We start from the raw sequence: 17,756 nt of genomic DNA on the forward strand, positions 1-17,756 counted from the left end.
CTCCTCACCTCCAGCCTAAATCTCCCCTGGCACAGCCTGAGGCTGTGTCCTCTCGTTCTGGTGCTGGCCACCTGAGAGAAGAGAACAACCTCCCCCTGGCCACAACCACCCCTCAGGTAGTTGTAGACAGCAATAAGGTCACCCCTGAGCCCCCTCTTCTCCAGGCTAAACAATCCCAGCTCCCTCAGCCTCTCCTCGTAGGGCTGTGCTCAAGGCCTCTCCCCAGCCTCGTCGCCCTTCTCTGGACATGCTCAAGCATCTCAATGTCCCTCCTAAACTGGGGGGCCCAGAACTGAACACAATACTCAAGGTGTGGTCTAACCAGTGCAGAGTACAGGGGCAGAATGACCTCCCTGCTCCTGCTGACCACACCATTCCTGATGCAGGCCAGGATGCCACTGGCTCTCTTGGCCACCTGGGCACACTGCTGGCTCATGTTCAGGCAGGTATCAATCACCACCCCCAGATCCCTCTCTGTCTGGCTGCTCTCCAGCCACTCCAACCCCAGCCTGTATCTCTGCATGGGGTTGTTGTGGCCAAAGTGCAGCACCCTGCACTTGGAGCTATTGAACCCCATCCCATTGGACTCTGCCCATCTGTCCAGGCGGTCAAGGTCCCGCTGCAGAGCCCTTCTGCCCTCCAACCCAGCCACATCTGCCCTCAGCTTGGTGTCATCTGCAAACTTTAGGCAGCTTGTTATCTAAACTGCCAGTTACACATCAGCAATTCAAGCAAAGAAAGCACAGATAAAAATGCTACTATTAATTCTTCTAAGTAAAAAACCTACTAAGCAGGCACTTTGTCAGGATATTGGAATGACTTATCATCCTCACTTGGGATGGAAGTCAGCTATCAAGCTGCTATTAACCATCTGCCCAAATTTTGCTTCAGTGTGAAACCTGCAAACCAGGCAAAGGCAGTCCACACTTTGAATTAAGAGAAGAAATCTGTGCAAACGTATCAGGAGCCTGAACTATTTATATGGAGTGAACACAACTGCTAGTCAGCTTGAGATTCAAAAGAAATCTCTGGGAGAATCATCTTTTTCCTTTGGGGTATATCTGGGTAGCTATTTTTGCAACAGAGGTCACAAAGTGTCATATTAAAAGTATGACAAAAAAAAAATCCCAACTAAGAAGAGAAGATAACTTGAGAGCTTTGGGTTTACTGAACAAACTGTCAATGCTCTAAACTAGTACAGGCTGCAAGAAAGGCTGGCAAAAGAGGGCATCTGCAGCTGGGGACACTGAAGACCGAGCAGAGGCTGAGTCTGCTGCAATTATTTTGAGTGCTTAAAGTTTGCTGTTTAAAAAGACAAGTCAAGGACTTGTCAGTGTGAAACTAATGGCTGGATTCTATGATCTTGAAGGTCTCTTCCAATCTAAGAAATTCTGTGATTCTGTTTACAATCACAAAAAGAGCCTAGTCTCATGGACAAGTATCATTTTGCAGATGTGACCAGAGATGAGTGTTGCTAGGAACACCAGGAAGAATCTTATTATTGCTAGATTTTATATAGGTTTGAAAGAAGGCTAAGGGAGTAAAGACAGGAAAATGCTTTTTTGAAGTAGGTGAGGACAAGAGGAGGAAGAATTATGAAGTTTTCATTTGGTTTAAAGCAGAAACCTCTAAAGTTCATGATAACATAAAGCTCATCTATGGAACAGCGAAAAAGATGAGCTTTTGGAGGACTGTGTGATGTGCTCACTGGCCTGTGAGGATGGCCAGCCACAGGAATACAGATCTCACTGCTACTCTAAGCTCCAGCACAATGAAAGCTTCTTAACTCAGTGGTATTTAAAATAATCTGACTTTATTAGTGGCAGCAGCTGTCAGCACTAAACACAAATCTCATCTGTACAACACTGTTACCTCTTCACCTTGCATTAGCTGCAAGTTCTGTACATTTGGTTTTAAATCTGCCACTTGTCTTCCTCCAAATTCCAGTCTTCTGGAGACTTCTTTTTTAAGCTATCCTTTGAACTAAAAAGTCACCTTTAACAGAGCAACATGATCAAAGAATTAGTAAGTTAGAAGCATGCTCCTTACTATTAAAAATACATCTTTTCAGTCAGGATTTCCAAGCCCTTACTGACAGGACCTACCAGGACATAAGGCCCTAGGGTCTGTAGGTGGCTTGTTACTAAGAGATCACGTTCTACACTGTTCTGCCACCAGCAGAAGGGTATCCATCTGTACATCTGCTTATTACTCTCCAAGAAAGAGGGCAGGAGTCTGATTTAAAGAGCTTGAAGAACTACAAATAAAAATGACCACATATAGCCCTAGGATTAAGCTCTGTCTTCTGAATATTTGAGTACCTGTTACTGAATCACAGAATGCTAGGGTTTAGAAGAGAGCTCTGAAGACCACTGAGCCCAATCCCACTGCCAGAGCAGAATCACCTAAAGCAAATCACATAGGCACATGTCCAGGCGGGCCTTGAAAGACTCCACCACCTCTCTGGGCAGCCTGTTCAGTGCTCTGCCACCCTTAAAGAAGTTATTTCTCATGTTTAGATGGAACTTTCTATGTTCAAGTTTATGCCCATCACCTCTTGTCCTGTCACTGGGGATCACTAAGAGCCTGGCCCCATCTTCCAACATCCACCCCTTAGATCTTCAGAAGCATCAATAAGGTCCTACCTCAGCCTCCTCTTCTCCAAGCTCTCTCAGACTTTTCTCATATGATAGACGGTCCAGTTCCCTAATCAATCTAAGTGGACCTGTGCTGGACTCTCTCCAGCAGTTCTTTGTCCTCCTTGAGCTAGAGTGCCCAGGACTGGACACAGTCCTACAAGTGAGGCCTCACAGCACAGAGTACATGCAGAGGAGTAACTCCCTTGACCTACTGGCCAGGATGCCATTGGTCTTGGTCACAAGGGCACACTTCTAGCTCATAGTTATCCTGTTGTCTATCAGGACTCACAGGTCCTTTTCCCTAGAGCTGCTCTCCAACAGGTCAGCAACCAAACTGTACTGGTACATGGGCCTGTACTTCACACTTGTCTTTTCAATAGATTTCTCCCCAACCAGCCCTCTACTCCACTCTGGTGAGATCCCATCTGGAGTATTGCATCCAGTTTTGGAGCCCCTATTCCAAAAAGGATGTGGACATGTTGGTGCACATCCAGAGAAGGGCCAGGAGGATGATCAGAGGGCTGGAGCACCTCTCCTAAGAGGACAGATTGAAAGAGTTGGGGCTGTTCAGTCTGAAGAAGAGGAGGCTCCCAGGTGACCTCCTTGTGACCTTCCAGTACCTGAAGGGGGCCTACAAAAAAGCTGGTGACTTTTTAGGCTATCAGGTAGTGATAGGACTAGGGGGAATGGAGCAAAGCTGGAGGTGGGGAGATTCAGCCTGGATGTGAGGAGGAAGTTGTTGAGCACGAGAGTGATGAGAGCCTGGAATGGGTTGCCCAGGGAGGTGGTTGAGGCCCCATCCCTGGAGGTGCTTAAGGCCAAGCTGGATGAGGCTGTGGGCAGCCTGATCTAGGGTAGGGTGTCCCTACCCATGTCAGGGGGTTTGGAACTAGATGATCCTTGTGGTCCCTTCCAACCCTGACTGATTCTATAAGTCATGCTGGATGGCAACACAGCCTTCTGGTTTGTCAACCACTCCTCCCAGTTTGGTATCATCAGCAATATACATTGCTTTCCTTCATATCAGGAGTCTCCTTAGCTTCCCCACTACTTTTCTCCTAGTAAATTTATTTGTCTTTAGTTGTTTGAAGCTTCTCTGCACAGTCCAACCCAGCAATACACATGCCTGCAGGCGGCCACAGATTTTGGAGTGTTTCTGTTTCCTATTAAGAGCCTCTATAGCACAAGAATTTGCCACAATTATTGCTGAATTGAATTCTTATTGCTTTATTTCCCCCTTTTATTTCTCCTCCCTTACGCATTTTTCCCCAATAGCCACCATCTGTTTCTTTAATCACCACCTCCCCTTCCCATACAAGTTCTTCCTTTGCCTTAACTCTATCCTCCTCATTGACTAACCTTTTCCTTTACTGCCCGAAGAATAACTTCCACTTCCTCTCCTCCTTATCAACATGGACTCTGGTAATTCCCTCCTCTGTCCATGCACAGTGCCTGAGGTTGCACAGTTCTCTACAACGATGTCAACAAACACTTCCCCACCAAAGTAAGCCCAGAATATCCTCCTCTAAGTCACATTCACAAGTCTGATGGAAGCAAATGAGGATACTTCAGCAAAGCCAGCAGAATCTGTCCCTTTGTGTTGTTTTGCCATAGCAACATGAACCTAAGTTTCTAGGCCATCCTAGAAGGCCTTCACAGCCAAAGCTTTTTCACTTTTTGTTTGTTTGTTTTATGCATGGCAACCATTTAATTTGTTTAACCAGTTTTTTCTGCCATCTGTCTGTGCTGTATCCCTGTGCAAGTGCACTGAATACATGTATTCCATGCACAAGTAAAAATGGCAATCATTCACAATCAAATGCACTCAAGCCCCGTTAAAAAAATCAATCACAAATGGTTAACTACATGAGCAGTTCCATAAACTAAAGAACAGGTTTTGAAAGAGTTTATTTATAACCCTATTGCTATGAAATATGCATTTTTGCAGATCTATTAGATGGCATTTATCGTCCGGAGTCCCCATTACAAAAAGGATGTGGAGATGCTGAAGCGTGTCCAGAGAAGGGCCACAAGGATGATCAGAGGGCTGAAGCACCTCTCCTAGTAGGAAAAACTGAAAGAGTTGGGGCAGCTCAGTCTGCAGAAGAGGAGGCTCCCAGGTGACCTTCTTGTGGCCTTCCAGTATCCTAAGAGGGCCTACAAAGAAACTGGGAAGGGACTTTTTATGATATCAGGCAGTGGCAGCACTAGGAGGAATGGAATGAAGCTGGAGATGGGTAGATTCAGCCTGGATGTGAGGAGGAAGTTGTTGAGCATGAGAGTGGCAAGAGGCTGGAACAGGTTGCCCAGGGAGGTGGTTGAGGCCCCATCCCTAGAGGTGTTTAAGGCCAGGCTGGATGAGGCTGTGGGCAGCCTGATGTAGGGTAGGGTGTCCCTGCCCATGGCAGGGAGGGTTGGAACTAGATGATCCTTGTGGTCCCTTCCAACCCTGACCAATTCTATGATTCTCCCTCAATTCTGCATGATTCACACATGTATAAGTCAGAAAGCTGACTAAGAGAGTTAGCAAATATTAATGTGGAACTGCAAATGTGTACCTTTTTTTCATGCCTGTATCCAAGGCACAGACACGACGTTCCACCATTCAGAGCACAAACCAGTAAGTTATTCACAGAATCTGTCCTCTTAGTAGCTTGTTTTAGAAACAACAAAATGGTTTCATTTTCAAGGAATAGATGAACAGCAAAAGGAAAAAAACCCTGACTTATCCAAAGCCCAGGGAAAAAGTAGTTGTGATGTCCCACAGTTCACATGCTGCTGTGCCTGCAATGGGACATTTCGACAAGTCACTGTTAAAGGCTATGGGAACTGGACAAGTGCCAAGGGAAGATGTTTTATACCATTTAGCAATTGTGTCCCTCTATTCCATGTGACTTTTGTTTTAGCATTTTGTTTATTTATTTTCTTATTAATATATTACAATGTAGCCTGTGAAATTACAGGAAGCCACAAAATAACACACAAATGAATCTATAAAAGATGTGGAACCACTCCACTTTTTTTTTTTAAGTAAAGGTTTACTGAGATGGGTTTTGTTACCTGGTGCATATTTTGCCCACAGCTGGCAAGATGCTCCAGTCTGGATGAAGGTATCTCTTCTCAGTATTGTTCCCTAACCAATCCTTTCCACTATGTTGTTTTGGTTTTTCAATCACCTGACTTCAATTGCTGTGAGTTTAGATCAGAAAAATAAAATCATGCCCCAAACTCTGTGGAAGTTTCAGCTGAATAATCATTGCACAGTACAGCACAGAAGTGAGAGATGATTTACACAAACAGGATAAAAATCATTCTGTGTTCCCAGGACTTCCCTTCCCCCAAATGCAGGGAGGTATGAAGCTGAGGGGTAAGGTTTTGCTTACCAAATGTAAACAGAAGACTAGCCTCTTACAGAATCAGGATGTAAGAGGGTTTTGATAGGTGGAAGGGAAGGAAGTTCATTCAGGAGTCTTTCAGTGGAAGGAGTACACAAGAATCTTCCATAAGGAGAATGGAACAGATTCCTTTTCGACAACAGCATAAATTCCTAGAGGTTACTGAATCTCTGCAGAAGGGAGGGGAGTGCACATGCCATCAAAGACAGTTTAACAAGACCAACGCCCTACATGGAACATCAATACTGAATCAGAAGTTTTCCACTTTGAAGTAGAACTCCTGGGGACATCCCACATCAGTGCATCTCTAAAGGGAGGAGAGAAAACAACATATTGGCACTCTGTACAGGGCACATATTATAATGGCTCAGGCAATCTGCCATTTAGCACCCACTTCAGCCATCATCTTTTCTGTACAAATTGCAGCTAGTCTACTCCAGAAGCAGAAAGGTCATACAGAATGATCATATGCCATCTTTCCTGATATAGAGTCAGGTAATAGAGGAGGGAAAAAACCAGAGACTTCTAGAAGTATACACACATGAAGACCAGGATAAACTTTTCATGGCAGCCCAAGAGATCTGAGAGTCTCAAATCTACATATAAATAAAACACAGGTTCCAAATTATCTCAACCAGTAATACCTCACTACAATTAACAGGGACCAGGCTCAGGTTTAAAATTGGACTTGCTGAAAAGTTTACCCTGAAACAAAAACGCACAGAAACCTCTGAGATGAACACGAAGATCATAAACAGCATTAAATAAAGTTCTACAACATTTCCTCCTCATGGTTAAATTTCTTTGGCCTAATTATTTTTTATGGTTTCTAATTGGAAACAGAATAGGTTTCCTGGCACTGGACTATCTTACTCTTCACAAACACGGTAGCAGCCAACAGCCTTATACAAATTTCATTTATCTGAAGTTTTACTTGGCTCAGTTTTTAATTGCACACCTAAACTAAACAGATAACAGCTTTAATGTACCTATCAAGACAGATATAACCCTAGGGAAGGCATCTACTTGAGGAGGAGGAGCCACAGCAGGATGGAAAGTTACCAACAACTCAGCAAGGCTCCTTCCACTCAGGGTAAAAGATTTCAGCAAATGATTCTGTCAAATAACTGTGCTCAATGCTGTTAGTTTTTTCAAGACTGAACTGCAAAACCTTAGAACTGTATCTAGAAATACTCCAGCCAGAGCCCTCTTACCAGGAGGAAAGCTAAAACAATCTCTGTTGGATCTAATATCTTGAAATAACATCTATAGATTTAGAGAAGTTATTTTGAAACCACAGGCTATAAATACTCAAAATTCCCTGGGTTAATTGCGAGAAACCCACAAGGGATGCAAACCCCCTTGGGGAAAGGGGGGGGTGGGGAAAGGTTGTCAGCAAATTTAAAGCCAGCATTTCCCATTTCAGAGGGACTGGACAAAGCAATGAAAAGCAGTCTTCTCAACTGCCAAAAAATAAAATAAAACCACATTTTGGGGGGAGGAGGGGAAAACAGGGGCATGCATTCAATTTTGCTCTCTGGAATAAAGCATATTCCAGACAGCAGGTAGAACAATAGATTGTTTCTTCAGGTTGCTAAACAAGAACACAAGATAAACACATTTATCAGAAGTTAGCTGTCAGCCACTAAACTTTCAGATGCACATCTGTATGACAGGAAACTTCTCCCACACAAATAGGGAAGACCTTAAAACACAACAGTCAAAAAAAACGAGTCAAAAGGAGCTTCCCTTTGTGTAGGAGTAATCTACCTTCTCCCTAACTGTCTGCCAGATAAACAATGTAAATTCATTTGTTGGGCAGAGAAACACCTTCAGGCTGAGGCAAAACTTCCTCCATAAAAATCATCACTTTGCAGCACTGAAATGAGGATTTGCTTCAATCAAGAGATGCATCACTGACATGTTCCACTTAGAATGAATATAATCGATGAGGCACTCAGTGCCATGGTCTAGTTGACTGGCTAGGGCTGGGCAATAGGTTGGACTGGATGATCTTAGAGGCCTCTTCCAACTTGGTTAATTCTATGATATACTTCCATATAGAATTTCCTGCCTTTCATTATTTTATAATCACAGTATCACACAGTATCACAGTATCACAGTATCATCAAGTTTGGAAGAGACCTCACAGATCATCAAGTCCAACCCTTTACCACAGAGCTCAAGGCTAGACCATGGCACCAAGTGCCACGTCCAACCTTGCCTTGAACTGCCCCAGGGACGGCGACTCCACCACCTCCCCGGGCAGCCCATTCCAGTGTCCAATGACTCTCTCAGTGAAGAACTTTCTCCTCACCTCCAGCCTAAATTTCCCCTGGCGCAGCCTGAGGCTGTGTCCTCTCATTCAGGCGCTGGCCACCTGAGAGAAGAGAGCAACCTCCTTCTGGCCACAACCACCCCTCAGGTAGTTGTAGACAGCAATGAGGTCACCCCTGAGCCTCCTCTTCTCTAGGCTAAACACCCCCAGCTCCCTCAGCCTCTCCTCATAGGGTTTGTGTTCCAGGCCTCTCATCAGCTTTGTTGCCCTTCTCTGGACACATTCCAGCACCTCAACATCTCTCTTGAATTGAGGAGCCCAGAACTGGACACAGGACTCAAAGTGTGGCCTGATCAGTGTTGAGTTTTCAATATAAAGGGAGGTAGGGAGGCACTTCAACAAAACCTACACCTTGGACTTTAGGAGGGCAAACTTCAATTTGCTCAAGGAACTTATTTCCAATGTCCCCTGGGCAGCAGTTCTTGAGAACAAAGGGGTCCAGGATGGTTGGACTTACTTTAAACAGGAGCTCTTGAAGGCACAGGAGCTGGCAGTTCCCATGTGCCGAAAGATGAGCCGCAGGGGGAGGCGACCAGCCTGGATGAGCAAAGAGCTCCTGAAGGAAGTGGGGGAGAAAAAGAGGGTGTATCGCCTCTGGAAGGAGGGGAAGGCTTCTCCTGATGTGTTTAAGGAGGTAGCCAGACTATGTAGGAGAAAAATTAGAGAGGCTAAGGCTCAGCTAGAACTTAGGCTGCCACTTCCGTGAAAGTTAACAAAAAACACTTTGATAAATTTATCAATGCTAAAAGGAAGGGCAAGAAGAGCCTCCACTGCCTCATGGACCAGGAGGGGAACACTATAACTGATGATGAAGCAAAGGCAGAGGTCCTGAATGCCTTCTTCGCCTCAGTTTTCAACAGTAAGGAGAGAGGAGGAGGAGGCAAATGGCCTCTTAAACTGGGGGATGGGGTCGGGGAGCAGTGTGTTCCCCTGGAAATTCATGAGGAATTAGTTCAGGACCTGCTGAGCCATCTGGACACCCACAAGTCCATGGGACCAGATGGGATCCATCCCAGGGTGCTGAGAGAGCTGGCAGCTGAGCTGGCCAAGCCACTCTCCATCATTTTCCAGCAGTCCTGGCTCACCGGAGAGGTCCCAGGAGACTGGAAAATGGCCAACGTGGTCCCCATCCACAAGAAGGGTCGGATGGAGGAACCTGGGAACTACAGACCTGTCAGCCTGACCTCAGTGCCAGGGAAACTGATGGAGCAGGTTCTCTTGGGGCCAATAACTGCGCACCTGAGGGATGGCAAAGAGCTCAGGTCCAGCCAGCATGGGTTTAGGAAGGGCAGATCCTGCCTTTCTAACCTGATCTCCTTCTATGATCAGGTGACCCGCTTGGTGGATGTGGGGAGGCCTGTGGATGTGGTCTATCTGGACTTCAGCAAGGCCTCTGACACTGTCCCCCACAGCAAACTGCTGGCTAAGCTGTCAGCCCATGGCTTGGATGGTAACACTCTGTGCTGGGTTAGGAACCGGCTGGAGGGCCGGACCCAGAGAGTGGTGGTGAATGGTGCCACATCCAGCTGGCAGCTGTCACTAGTGGTGTCCCTCAGGGATCAGTGCTGGGCCCCATCCTCTTTAACATCTTCATAGATGATCTGGATGAGGGCATCAAGTCAGTCATCAGCAAGTTTGCAGATGACACTAAGCTGAGGGCAGATGTGACTGAGCTGGAGGGCAGAAGGGCTCTGCAGCGGGACCTTGACCGCCTGGACAGATGGGCAGAGGCCAATGGGATGGGCTTCAATAGCTCCAAGTGCAGGGTGCTGCACTTTGGCCACAACAACCCCATGCAGAGATACAGGCTGGGGTTGGAGTGGCTGGAGAGCAGCCAGACAGAGAGGGATCTGGGGGTACTGATTGATACCCGCCTGAACATGAGCCAGCAGTGTGCCCAGGTGGCCAAGAGAGCCAGTGGCATCCTGGACTGCATCAGGAATGGTGTGGTCAGCAGGAGCAGGGAGGTCATTCTGCCCCTGTACTCTGCACTGGTCAGACCACACCTCGAGTACTGCGTTCAGTTCTGGGCCCCCCAGTTTAGGAAGGACATTGAGATGCTTGAGCGTGTCCAGAGAAGGGCGACGAGGCTGGGGAGAGGCCTTGAGCACAGCCCTACGAGGAGAGGCTGAGGGAGCTGGGATTGGTTAGCCTGGAGAAGAGGAGGCTCAGGGGTGACCTTATTGCTGTCTACAACTACCTGAGGGGAGGTTGTGGCCAGGAGGAGGTTGCTCTCTTCTCTCAGGTGGCCAGCACCAGAACGAGAGGACACAGCCTCAGGCTGCGCCAGGGGAAATTTAGGCTGGAGGTGAGGAGAAAGTTCTTCACTGAGAGAGTCATTGGGCACTGGAATGGGCTGCCTGGGGAGGTGGTGGAGTCGTTGTCCCTGGGGCAGTTCAAGGCAAGGTTGGATGTGGCACTTGGTGCCATGGTCTAGCCTTGGGCACTGTGGTAAAGGGTTGGACTTGATGATCTGTGAGGTCTCTTCCAACCTTGGTGATACTGTGATACTGTGAGTACAGGGGAAGAATAACCTCCCTTGTCCTACTGGCCACACTGTTCATGAAACTATACATGAAGCAGTTCATCTCCTTTGCAGGATGCTGGTCTTTGATCCATCCAAGCTAGAATTAACCCATAGTATAACATGGGCTGTATGCAGCAGGGGAGGGACTTGATCCATTAACATAATAAACTGAATACAAGAAAAGGTTGATCTTTTTCAAATACTGCAATAGCTGTTCTATAAATCAAAACACAATTTCACTTCACTCAAATCATCATTGAAAGGAAAGTATTGCTTTGGCAATAAAATACTACCATAGCTCTCAATCATGCCATGCCAAATGCAGCTGTAGTCTAATAAATTACTTCTATAAATCTAAGAGAAAAAAAGGACATATTGGTCTTCAATCCACCTCCAGCTTCTTGGCAAAGAAACACATGCATTCAGCAGACCTATAGTATAGAATAAGCTCACTGGATACTAGAGGATTTATTTCCTCTGACTCGCACAATGAACCTACACTGATTTCCAACAGAAAATACACCTATGCTTACAAAGGAAATTAGAGTGCAAGTGAATTGCCATTCTTTTTCAGAACCATTAATGACACCTTATACAACATAGACCCTACTGCCTTCTGTGCTGAAAAATAACATCAATGTGTGAGCTATATCATTAACCAGTTTCAGACCCATGACCTCTAGATAAGCTGTTCTCCTGCAATCTGAACAGGTTCTCTTGCAAAGCCACAACAAAACTTACTCAAAAGAAGGGTTGAGGGGCCCCTTCCAGCTGACTGCTGAAATCTTATATGTTCATAGAATCAGTCAGGGTTGGAAGGGACCACAAGGATCATCTAGCTCCAACCCCTCCTGCCATGGGCAGGGACACCCCAACTTACATCAGGCTGCCCACAGCCTCATCCAGCCTGGCCTTAAACACCCTCTAGGGATGGGGCCTCAACCACCTCCCTGGGAAACCCATTCCAGGCTCTCACCACTCTCATGCTCAACAACTTACTCCTCACATCCAGTCCAACTTTGCTCCATTCCCCTATGCCCTGTCACTCCCAGAGAGCATAAAAAGTCCCCCCACAGCTTTTTTGTAGGCCCCCTTCAGATACTGGAAGGCCACAAGAAGGTCACCTGGGAGCCTCCTCTTCTGCAGACTGAACAGCCCCAACTCTTTCAGTCTGTCCTCATAGGAGAGGTGTTCCAGCCCTCTGATCATCCTTGTGGCCCTTCTCTGGACACGCTCCAGCATCTCCACATCCCTCTTGTAATAGGGGCTCCAGAACTGGATGCAGTACTCCAGGTGGGCTCTCATTAGAGTGCAGTAGAGGGGGAGAATCACCTCCCTGGACCTGCTGGCCACATTTCTGATCTGGTTGGCCCTGCGGGCTGCAAGTGTTGCTGGTTCATGTTGTGCTTCTTGTCCACCAGCACCCCCAAGTCCCTCTCCTCAGGACTGCTCTCCGATAGTCACTGCCCAGCCTGGATTTGTCTGAATTTGACCAACCAGTGCTCCAAAATTAGACAGACTACTAATGAGAAGCGTGGAACATAATGGAACTAAATTTGTTACCAATAAACACCTATCCTTCATTTTCAAGTACTGCCCACAAAACAAAGATGAGCTAATGATTTTCATCTTTTCCTCAATAAATCTATTTCATTTCAGACACATCATGAGCCAGCACATTTTGTTGCAAGCAGTGTAAATCGACAACGTAATCCTGTGCAATACATAAGATGTTCTCTGCTGAATTTGACAAATGTGAATCAAGGTCATATAGGATGTTCTTAAAAAAAAAGCAAAAACCAAACACTTATTTTGCCAAAGTGGAAATAAACAATATGAGACATATAGTAAGTAGCAGATTTAAAGTCCCTGTTTCAGCGATTTGGTTATCGTAGAGTTAATTGTTGCTGTAACAGCACAAGAAATACTGTTCTGTTGGATGCCTGCCAACACAAAAATGTGGATCCACAGTTATGGATAAAGCAGTTCCAATTGAGCTATTTCTTTGCTAGGTTTTGTGGGGGTTTTTTGCTTGTTTTGTTATGTTTTTTTTTAGGGTAAAATACACTTCTATGCAAGAAGTGGCTAGATATTAGCATGCCACTGTCGATCACCACAAATATTGCTGCTATAGAAGTAATGCCTATTTATAACACACAAATATTTTGGGGAACTAGAACAAATGTGATTGCAAAGATATTTGCAATCTCTGCCTCACAGTATTTTCTGAGATCTACATGAATTGCCCAAGACTTGGTAATTTCTGTCTTAAAAAGCAGCAGAACATTGTTGGAGATGTCAAACAAAACAATTGTGAGACAAATTATGCAAAGCTTTAGCACCACTTTTGAACCATGCTAAAGAGAAATCTGACTTTGATTTTATAAACTACGCACTGCAGCATCTCTGAGAACCATATAAGGGAGAAAGGTCCACAAAAATGATGGAAGGAGATCATCATGCATCCTTTCACACCTCCAGTATTTGGAAACATCAGATAATGCTCTTAAAATATGTGGTCACTGAAATGCACACGTATCTGGTCACTTTTACAATAGGAAGAAAATTCACATTCCTTTCATATGTGCCATTCCAGAACCAGAGGAACCTACATCTCTTCCTTTAAACCTGACCTGGGATTGTTAACTCCCCATGAACTACATTTTTTGTCCCTGCCTGCTCTAAGGCCTAATGCTAGGAGAATATACAATTGCAAAGCAGCAAATCAGCTGTTCAACGGCAAATGTTCCCAGCCATGTTTTTACCCCATCAGTGAAAGCCAGCTTAATCCCGAGTATGAGCAGCAAGTATCTGACATTTACTGCAGGGCAAGAGCCCGTTCTCTGGTTCTTACTGGAGCACAGCCCTGTAGGAGAGGCTGAGGGAGCTGGGGTTGTTTATCCTGGAGAGGAGGAGGCTCAGGGGTGACCTCATTGCTGTCTACAACTACCTGAAGGGAGGCTGTAGCCAGGTGGGGGTTGGTCTCTTCTCCCAGGCAATGAACAACAGAACAAGGGGACACAGTCTCAAGTTGTGCCAGGGGAGGTCTAGGCTGGATATTAAGAGGAAGTTCTTGCCAGAGAGAGTGACTGGCATTGGAATGGGCTGCCCAGGGAGGTGGTGGAGTCACTGTTCCTGGAGGTGTGCAAGAAAAGCCTGGCTGAGGTACTTACTGCCATGGTCTAGTTGATTGGCTAGGGCTGAGTGATAGGTTGGCCTGGATGATCTTGGAGGTCTCTTCCAACCTGGTTGATTCTATGATCATGCTGCAAATTCCCTCTGTTTGTTCAGCATCCAGCAACCTGTTTCTACACCCATACCTTAAGTATTTGCCATTTGGCACATCAGACTTACAGACCAGAAAGCAACAGGGAGCAATGCAAGTCATCCACACAACCTTCAGCCTTTACATTCAGTACGAGTGGCACAAAAGACGCAAACAATTATTACACTAATACAAATCAAAAACAAAACTCATTATTGATCTGTGTTGATATCTGTGTCAGCTGATCTTTACAAAAACAAGCTAGTAATGACTTCTTAATGCCTATGAGAAGTTCTAAAAATATTCTCTCGTTTGGAAACCCTAAATACTAGGAATAGTTTCTTGTGAGAATACAGCTTTTTTTTTTTACAACTCAGCCTTAGGTCTCAAGATTTCTACATACAATCATAAGTGTGATACAGTATTAGTGTTACTGTGAAAACATTTCATCTGGCTCATTATTTAAAACTTCACAAGGTGACTCGAAACACATTTTCTTTGGTTTAACTGACTCATCTAAAACATCTTGTAAGAGAAATTTCACTTAAACCTCTAATTTTTTTTCAAGTTTGGTTCTGGCTAACATGACAAAAATGACATTCAGAATAGTGGGAGAGATGCCCGCTTGAGCAATTCATAAGCAAGCATTCAGAAAGCACATCTTTATTCCAATGTAAAGCTGTGGAGTTTCTTTCAAGTAAAATGACATTCATCATCTAAAGAAACAGTATCGAAGGTATAGGCCCAAAGTTTCAACAAATTGACTTCACACAGAAAGTTTTGTGTTCCCCCTGCTGGTTTAGCAATTAACTTCAAAACACCATTCTAAGAGGTGGGCATCATGCTGGGGTATTGCAAGATGTACTGAAAGATTTTTTTTGCATGTGAGAGAACCAGAATCAAAAGTCACATTTTAAAAGAAATCACATCCATGGTAGACATGACTTAGATACTCTGACTAGATGATGGACACACAAAACACACATCGGAATCAATGACCAAACAAGACCTCCCCAGAGAGAGAAAGCATAGTAGAAGAGAAAAATCTGAAGTGTCACTTTAAACTTAACAAGGTTGGACTATAGCAAACAATTGGGGGAAGCACATTTCAGAGTAAAGGACTCTTCACTGAAGGAAGCCAACAACCTGCCCCCCCTGCAATACCCGTCCCTCCCTTCCTCCTCCAGCTAGCCGAGAACACAGAGCACCAGCTGTGGCAGTTGTTGGGACAGAGACCTGGGCCAGCATCAAGAGCAGCTACTCCTCGGCTACAGTTCAAGCCCTGTAAGCTTTGACAAGTTAAACTGGAATTCTGCAAATGAACACACACCTGCTATCAAAGTTTTGCTGGAAATACTTTGATAGGACACCTGTCACTCAATTACCAACTCATGCTGCCCCTGGCATTTATCAATAAAAGTTATGAACTAAATAAAGTACTCCTGAGAAGAAGTGGTAAAAAGATTCTGTCATTGGACCAAGTTGTATTTAATATTAGTTTTAAAGCCTTCCACGTGTAAGACCATGATACCAACAGTGCTCCAGGTCACCATAAGCCAAACTTAATTGCTCCCATATAGAGGAGTAGATAGTGTTCTCACTTCAAGTTTTCTCTCCAAATGGGGTCTAATACCAGCCTGTTTGGCTTCATCTAAAAAAAGGAAAAAAACCCAACCCAAAACACCACCACCAAAAAAAAAAACCAACAAACCACTTACATTCAGTATAACTATAGATTGAACCAGGAAAATTTCATTCTTAGAGCAAAACCATGGCACTTGATCATCCAAGTCTCTCTTTAATCAGTCATAAACCCTGCACCAAGAGGTTTCTGTTAGAAATGAACTGTGCCAGTGATCATGCATTTGAGAATAATAAATAATAGCAATTAATGCTACAGCTTAACAGAACTGTTTCCTAGTTACCTCCACAGTAAGTGGAGATGCTGCAACCACACACCTATACCTGAAGTCCTCTCTCCTGGAAAAGACAAACAGTATCATCTCCCATACCACTTGACTTCAATGTGAATACCTTGGAAACTACAGTTCCATCTGTAACTGGAGAAAACTGAAACAGTTACTTGATTTATGTTTAACTTTAATGGTACATTATTGGTTTTACTAGGAGAGGGGTAATCAGAAGACTACAGTGAATCGACCCCGGCACTTTCCCTGCAAAATGCAACGGTAAATCCTACAGGTCAACAGCTTGTCAGGGAAACCGCACCGAAGATCCTGGCCTGGGCGCTGCTCTCACATGCGCTGAATTGACATTCCGGTAGTACATCACTGCGGTCTCAGCTGGCCTCATTAAGGGTAGAATGACCCCGATATGCGCAAGAGTTTTAGCATTAAGTGAAGGATTTCACCTGGTACATGGACGAAACTCGCCTAGCACGTACCAATCATCCTGACACAAACCGCTAGGACACCTGTACCTGTTACTCACAGAAGCCCACCTCACGACTCTCCGCTTAGCTTGCGCACGGCGCCTGTATGCTTGGACGGTCGGGAAGAGCGAACCGCTTTCTGCGCTCATCACCGCAGACTACCGCTCCTGGACGCTGCCCGCCCCATCCCGCCGCAGGTCCCGCACACCTCTACTTGGCAGCTCCGTAGAAGTCGGTGGCCGCCGCCAGGACCTCCCCGCAGCGCCCACCTAGCGCCACCGCCCGCTGCTGCCCCGGCTCAGCCTCGTGCACGGTGACAAGTCGCGGGGCGCACACCCCGCGCCCGCCCCAGTGGCCGGCGCATCCCTGCGGGGTGCCCGGCACCTCCACCCGGGCCGGGCAGCCCGCCGATAAGGGGAAGGGCGGCAGCAGCCGCAGCACCTACCTGGCAGCAGGGCTGTCCACGCCGTGGCCCGCGGAGGCAGCGCGGCTACGCCATGGGCAGCGCGGCGCCGGCTGCGGACCGGAGGAGACAAGAGAAGAGGACAGTCTCGGCCGCGACGCCGCCCAGCGCCGGCCGCTACTGTCCGACCCGCGGTGCGCGGGTGGAGGTAGCCAGCAGGCGGAGGAGGAGGCGCGCAGCACCCACCCGCCCCTCAGCCCGGGAGTAACCCCACGGCGCTGCAGCGCCGCGCACACGGCGGGGCGGGCGGGCGGGCGGGGCCGCGCCGCCATTGGGCGCGGGGCGGAGGCGGCGCCGTCACGAGCGGGAGCGCGCCGCCGCGCGCGCGGCCCGCGCTCCCCTCCGCGCACTCCTGGCCTGGCGCCTCGGCGGCCGTGGCCCCCGCACGGGGAGCGGCAGCGCTGGCCCGGTTCAAACGCAGACCTCTCGCACCCGACCTCTCGACCGAGAGTCGCTGCGGCAGAGCCCGCGCACGGCAGCTCTCGCACCCTCCCGTTGTCTTCCGTTAACCACAGGGTTAGATTACCTATGCTAATCAACGCGATGAGTGGTTGGTACACCAGCTTAGGTGCCTCAAGTTGAGAGTCCGGTATGGTGTACGAACTCAGTGCAAACCGTGGTTCGAGCCACTACCTCGGCGCTTCTGTGTCACGGAGATGCTGTGCCCTGAGCATCTAGTTCTGGGAGACATCCCGAGCCTAGCGCTGCTGCCGCCTCGGCCACTGCAAGCGCGCTGG

The 17,756-nt window shown here is 46.8% G+C and overlaps 1 protein-coding gene across 3 annotated transcripts in view; it reads right to left on the bottom strand.

The window, feature by feature from the left end:
• Positions 1–17,209, bottom strand: part of TGFBR3 (transforming growth factor beta receptor 3) — a 146,760-nt gene extending 129,551 nt beyond the window's left edge. For all 3 annotated transcript variants that reach the window (XM_064147988.1, XM_064147987.1, XM_064147989.1), the window contains exon 1: positions 17,002–17,209. The gene's annotated coding sequence lies outside the window, so the exon portion shown is untranslated. The remainder of the gene's footprint in view (positions 1–17,001) is intronic.
• Between the last annotated feature and the right edge of the window lie 547 nt (positions 17,210–17,756).

This window comes from Pogoniulus pusillus, chromosome 8, assembly GCF_015220805.1.
Source record: "Pogoniulus pusillus isolate bPogPus1 chromosome 8, bPogPus1.pri, whole genome shotgun sequence".
Taxonomy (NCBI): Eukaryota; Metazoa; Chordata; class Aves; order Piciformes; family Lybiidae; genus Pogoniulus; species Pogoniulus pusillus.